Source organism: Heterocephalus glaber, unplaced genomic scaffold, assembly GCF_053883595.1.
Source record: "Heterocephalus glaber isolate CG9 unplaced genomic scaffold, H.glaber_assembly_v1.0 deba00000122, whole genome shotgun sequence".
NCBI classification, from domain to species: domain Eukaryota; kingdom Metazoa; phylum Chordata; class Mammalia; order Rodentia; family Bathyergidae; genus Heterocephalus; species Heterocephalus glaber.
Genome location: NW_028258138.1, coordinates 33,540,725 through 33,547,719, shown reverse-complemented (window position 1 = coordinate 33,547,719; position 6,995 = coordinate 33,540,725). Strand labels below are relative to the sequence as shown.

General features: G+C 46.5%; 1 pseudogene; it reads left to right on the top strand.

Moving 5' to 3' along the window:
* Positions 1-1,524: 1,524 nt before the first annotated feature.
* On the top strand, positions 1,525-3,705 carry LOC101718335 (BEN domain-containing protein 3 pseudogene; annotated as a pseudogene).
* Positions 3,706-6,995: the final 3,290 nt, after the last annotated feature.

The window sequence follows — 6,995 nt, the reverse complement described above, 5'->3', positions numbered from 1 at the left end:
AGCCTGTGATACTTGACAAAATAGAGAAAATTTGCAATGCATGTAAGAAAGAGGGCCTGGGACTTAGCCTGAGGCATTGAGGACCCTAACCCAAGGGTCATCATTGTGACATCAACAATGTGGGCTGAGAAATAGTGACGAGACATGTGAGAGTTTATCAGGTCAAATGTGTTGTCCTGGAAGCTAAATAGAATGCATCAGGTAGGAGACAATAAAGGACTGATGATTCATTCAGTTTTTCCAAGTCATTCCGCAAGTCATAACAATACTCATTTCCACTCTTGGAACAAATTGTTCTTTGGATAACAAATTATATAATCCCCTCTTGAGAAATCAATAGGAGAACAGCAATTGACCTGTAGATTAAGCAACTAGGAGACTATTTGTGATGTTTACTGGAATAATTCAGTAGAATACTGTGGAGAATGCCTGATTCAAAAGATTTTAAGAGAAACTGTGGTTAGTGAAATTGGATGTGACAGTCATAAATTCTTTTTTAAATAATAGAAATAATAGCATGCCTAATACTTTCTAGAGAATGAATAAATAATACTATAGGTAAGAATAGAAATAAGTCTTGAGGAGGTGTCAGTAAGACAGGGAAAGAGTGGATATTTAATAAATAAAAGAACTGACTTAAAAAGGAATACAAATAGTTCATTTACTGTAACATAGAAGAAGGCAGAGTATGAGGAAGGAGATGATACATAGGTGGATACAGTAATGGTGATCTATGAGTATTTCTTATGATTGCATTGATATTCTCGTGAAATTAAAAATGAAATCTACAATTGAGTGAGAGGGGAAAGAATGAGTCATTAGTTTTGGAGGAGGGATAAAATGTCTTGTAGAACTGAGGTTGGTAAGAAATGCTCCATAAACCAACTATCAATTTCAATATTTCCTAAAATAAAACCCTATCTATAGGTTTATATCTGTATATAGCTTTTTAAATTATAGTGGCAGAATGGAGTTATTTCAACAGGGACTTTATGGCCTTCAGGATAAAAATTTCACTGTCACTTTAAGAAAAAAAGTTCATCAATTTCTGTTCCAGAAAATTGAGGGAGTGAAAGAAAAGGATATATAGTATAACACATTTAGGATTCAAGGCATGAATATAAAGTAAAACCACTGGTGTAGTTTTTTCCAACTATATGCACTTCCACAGATTCAAGTGTGAAGTAAGTCAAGTCAAACTCAATTTAGGTGTGATTTTTGTCAAAGGAGAATGGGCACATGATAGAGCGGTTCGAGTATAGAGTATATGTAAGGGAACTATTATAATTACTGACTATAGCATTCTTGCTGGCTAAGGTGAGGAGAAAAGCACCAATAAGAAGAAGACAATTACAAAATTAACTAGAGATCTCAGTGGAGTGTAAAGATTGCTGAAACCCAGGGCAGAAGAGTAGGCTTGAAAGATGGGAGCTAGTGGGATGCATGAAAGTATAATATTAACATTAATGGAGCTGTAGATAGTGACAATAAGAGTTCTAGGGCATGAACACGGGGGGGGGCAGATGAGGAGAAGTGAAATTTAAGATAATCAAAGGATTCAGAGGTTAATGTAGAGAAAGTGCCTTTTATGAAATAAGAGCATCTTGGGCATTGAGATGTTATGGCTTACAGCTAGATATATTCCCAAAGACTCATGCACTCATAAGGTGCACAGGTAGGGATTTGGGGAGGTGGCTGGATCATAGGTGTGAAATACTGGAATTAAGGGTGTGTGTGTGATTAGTTCACTATTCCTTTATCATAGTTCTGGGTTTGGATAATGGGAAGGCCCAACCTGGGTGTCAGTGACACTACTAAAAAGGCTTGTAGCCTGGATGGGATTAAAGGGAAAGGGACAAGGCTGCAGTGCCTGAGGCTTTGCCGCCAAGCGGAAGCTGGAGTCACTGCACCTGCAGCTTATCCGCAACTACTTGGAGGTCTACTACCCCTCTGTGAAGGACACCGCGGTGTGGCAGGCTGAGTGCTTACCGCAGCTAAATGACTTCTTCAGCTGCTTCTGGGCCAAGCGGGAAATGGAGGACAGCCAACCAGGAGGGCAGGTCTCCAGCTTTTTTGAAACTGAGCAAGTGGACGCCAGCCACTTCTTGGACAACAAAGACCAGGAGGAGGCCCTGTCTCTGGACTGGAGCAGCACCATCGCCTCTGACCATGTGGTGGACACACAGGACCTCACTGAGTTCCTGGATGAAGCCTCGTCGCCAGGTGAGTTTGCGGTCTTCCTCCTCTACCGGCTCTTCCTGGAGCTCTTGGACCACCGGAAATTTGGGGAGCAGTACAGCTGCTCCGGTGATGGTGGCAAGCAGGAGCTGGACCCGCAGAGGATGCAGATCATCCGCAACTACACGGAGATCTACTTCCCCGACATGCAGGAGGAAGAAGCTTGGCTGCAGCAGTGCGTCCAGCCCATCAACGATGAACTGGTGGGTCTGGGGCTGGAGCGGGGTAGTGAGGGTGAGCCTCCGAGGGATGACTGCTACAACTCCTCCAGCCTCCCGGATGACATCTCCATGGTCAAGGTGGAGGACAGCTTTGAGGGTGAATGGCCTGGCTGGCGCTCCAAGAAGATCTGGCTGGTGCCCATTGACTTTGACAAGCTGCAGATCCCGCAGCCCGACTTCGAGGTGCCAGGCACCGACTGCCTGCTCAGCAAGGAGCAGCTGCGCAGCATCTATGAGAGCAGCCTATTGGCAACTTTGCCTCCCGCCTGCTGGTGCACCTCTTCCCTGAGCTCTTCACCCATGAGAACCTGCGCAAGCAGTACAGCTGCAGTGGCTCCCTGGGCAAGAAGCCGCTAGACCCGGCTCGCATCAAGCTGATCTGCCACTATGTGCAACTGCTCTACCCCCGGACCAAAAATGACTGCGTCTGGACCCTGGAGTTTGTGGGCAAGCTGGACGAGCGCTGCAGGCGCCGGGACACTGAGCAGCGCCGCTCCTACCAGGAGCAGCTCCAGGTGCACGTTCCGGGGGCCCCGAGTGCAGGGACCTGGCAAGCTATGCAATCAATGCTGAGAGGTTCCGAGAGGAGCACGAGGGGCCCCCGCTGCCCCCAGAAAGAAGCAGCAAGGACTTCTGTAAGATCCCCCTGGACGAGCTGGTGGTCCCCTCGCCCGACTTCCCGGTGCCTTCTCCCTATCTGCTGTCGGACAAAGAGGTTCGTGAGATCGTGCAGCAGAGCCTGTCTGTGGGCAACTTTGCCGCCCGGCTCCTCGTCAGGCTCTTCCCTGAACTCTTCGCGGCCTAGAACCTCCGGCTAGAGTACAACCATTCTGGGGCTTGCAACAAGAAGCAGCTGGACCCCACGCGGCTGAGGCTCATCCGTCATTATGTGGAAGCTGTCCACCCCGTGGAGAAGATGGAGGAGGTGTAGCACTACGAATGTATCCCCAGCATCGACGAGCGGTGTCCCCGCCCCAACAGGAAAAAGTGCGACATCTTCAAGAAAGCCAAGAGGTGGAGAAGTGACAGGGCTGTGGGCCGCCCAGAGCCTCGGGATCACCGAAGCCTGAGTGCTGGGCACCGCTGGGTCCGACCGTCACTGTGGAGCATGTGTGGCACCCACAGGCAGGTACCTTATGTCCACGGGGAGTGGCTTCCCACCTTTGCACACATAAACACCCCCACCCACAAGAAAGGAGCCTTGACTTTGATTTCTCATACTCTGACTTTCCTGGGTCCCCGGTAGCATTGCTGGAGCTTAGGGGGCCGAGCCGTGGGGGGAACTGGAGGAGCAGGGTCCTCTCCCTGGCTGTGGCCTCCCCAACCCCACAGTGCAGAGTGCAAGCTTGGCAACTCCCGCTCCCCTCCACACGTTTTACATCTTCCATTTTATCCTCCCACCCTTTTTTAATTAAACTGAAACTCTTTTTTAAAAAACAAAAATCATTGGGCTCTTTTGGGGCCATTTTAGGGTAGGAAAAAAATCTTTTTAAGTATGTGAGATGAAGTACTATAAGATGAGTTAGGTGCTGGGATTTTTAAAGATGATTTCAGATTTATGAATTTTGTAGAAGTGCCATGTTCATACATGATGGGTAGTCACAGCGTCAGTTGGCAGAGACTGAGCTCACTGACCTTGTCTTTAACATCGGCTTTTGGGAGAAGTGAGATGCCATGTGGAAGGCGGTAGAGGAGATGGGATGGGATAGCGAGTGCCAAGCTTGTTCTGACCGTGTTTTCCTTCCCGCTGTGCTGCCCAGGCAAGTCCTGTCCATGTGGCTTAGTGTGTCTGCTGCCGCCTCCTGGGTAGTATGTGGTGCCCGCTCCATAGATGAGAACACTGGATGATAATGTGAATATAGGTGGACTGGGAACACATGTTCATGATGTCTTTGAGCTGTGTCCTTCTGCAGCCTGGTTCCCTTTCCATGTGTGGGTGTTGGTCGGAAGGGCAGTCAGATTTTCTGGGAAAACAGTGTGTATGGGCGTCTGGCTTCTTATTTGATTTAAGAGTGGGCCCCTTTGGGCTCACCAAGAACTGTTTGTTCTCCATGTGGGTATTTGTATGAAATCTGGTTCTGGGTGCTGTGTGGTGACTTCCCCAGACCTGTGTTAGCTCCTCCTTTAGCAGGACATCCTTGTTCGTGGGGGTCTCTTGGGAATCCATGGTGTTGGAAGGATATGGGTCATCTCAAATTGGGACTTCCTTTCCTCCCAGGCCCACTGAGAACTTTCTCAGTTCTCCTCAGAACCCTAAAAGGTTCTACTGTCCTGTCCCTGGCCCACCCCCTGGCTTTGAAGTATACTTTTCTTCCCTGCCCACTGACTTGGAAGGTCAAACTGCTCCAAGCCAGCAGCTTGCTCTCAGGAATGCTAACCAGGAAACCCCTTGACAGGTTGTGTCCTAAAAAAAAGTACTGACCCTCTTTGGGGACCGCGTGGTTAAGGGGAAAGGAAAGTCTAACTCAAGTTGACCGCATCTTGCCAGAGACCCTGAAAATGACTGAATCAAACCAGATAGTCATAAAACCCTTGTGGGAGGTTATAGACTTGATAACCTGTTGATTTAATATTTTGCTACCCTAAAATGCAGAAGTAATAAAAATAATCTGTGTACTTCTTCCATACAGTTAAGAATATTAGTTCCAGTGACTCTGATGACATAATTTGGCCTGCACTCAGTGAGCATTTATATATGTAAAACAATTTTGAGTAATGTAAAGTTGCTATTGAATGTCATTACAGATTATTTCTGCTGAAACTATAAACCTGTATTTTTGAAATTAAGAAATGCACAGGGACTTGATTACTCTATGTCACTTACCCACACATGAAATACACATAAGAAGCTTCAGTGAGAGGAAGGGGTCCAAGTTCTGCTTTTGTGCCTGGATAGAAAGGACTGGGGCAGCCAGGAGACTCCCCTTTCTCCCCCGCTCACTTGGGCCTTTCTCTTTGCCTTAGTCTCCCTAGCGCACGTACACACACACACCCCTACCCAAAGATGGCTGTGGCCCTGTACGCTTGGCTCTGCTGGTTGGGGGTACCATGAAATTTTTTCTGGACTCTAGGATGTATCCATGAGGATTCCAAGCCATGTGAAAATGACTCTGCTTTCTAGAGTAGAATGTGACACTGCAACTTCAGAAGCACAATCATTTATTTTTAAAATTTTTTATTTAGTCACATTAGAGAAATCAACAGGTTGTGAGAATTAAATGTCTCTTTCCAAACTAGGGCATGTTAAAGTTTTAGAAACTGCGTTTTGATGGTTTCCTTTACACCTTTCCTGTGTAGGGCATCTCCCCAAACCCTGTGACCTCCTTTCTGTGAGAGGGGTGGATGTGCTCTGGGAGCTGTTTCCGGTCCCCCGGTCAGTATTCTGTCTGTATGGTGCACTCACTTCACCCATACAGGTGGCTCTGGTGGGCGTGTTTTTTACATAAAGCAATAGAAGTACAAAAATGCTTATTTTTTCAGAATCTAATGTGTTCCATAAAATCTGTTGCTTACCTACATTCAAATTCTTTGATTTTACTTGTTTGTGTTTTGGAATTTTTTTACCTTATATCCCAAGGACTAAAGACTTAGCACAGACACATTTTGAGGTTAAGTAAAATAGTAAGTCACAGTGGGTAGTGTAGCCATCATGGTTTTCTGTTAGTAAGGTGTTAAAGAATGTCTGAGGGTAGTCATGAAGGTACTGTGTTCGAATCCTGATTTAGTTCTCGTGCCCATGTCTACATGGTGACAAACACTTGACAGGGAATAAAGTGTCTGTTGTCCTGAGTGCTGGTGTGCCCTTCCCCTTCAGTCTTGACCCCAAGCGTTCCTTTTCTGTTTAAGTTGAGGGTGGGGCTACCTGCAGCAGTCACCAACCAACCATGGGATCTGCTCCATGGCGAGGGGCGATTGGCTGTTTGGTTGGTAAGAGTGGAGGGCCTGACTCACCACACCACAGCCCCGAAGAGCTTTGCTCCATGCCCACTTGGCAGGGCCTTGAGTTCCTTGGGGAGGCTCCTAGCTGGCTGTGGAGACCATGATCCTGAAGTGTGGGTGTGGGCCCCAAGGACCATCACTGCCATGTGGAAATACCTGCCTCAGTAGACCCAGCCTTAATGCTTTTCTGACGTCCTAGTAAGATCAGACCCTGCACAAAGTGGATATCAGAGTTAAAACTGTGAGGAGACAAAATAATGTGAATAGTTTTACCAAAGATAATGAATTGTCAAATACTGTCTGCATTTTACTATTGATTTGACTGTATCCTTAGAAAACTTAATGTAACAAAAACCCCGGACATTTTTGCAAATTGTGTGCTGTCTAGCAACTTTGTGTGAATTTTTATACAAGCACTGTTTTATGAGTTATATAAAATGTTATAAAAATAGAAAAAAAAAAAGGGAAATGGAGGCTTGTGGGTACTGCTCACTGCTTCCTGCCTGCCCTCTCATGGACTGTTTCTCCATAGCGATGCCCCTTTGCCATGTTGCCTTGCCTTAGAGCCAGCCTACTGTGGATTGAAACCTGTACAAA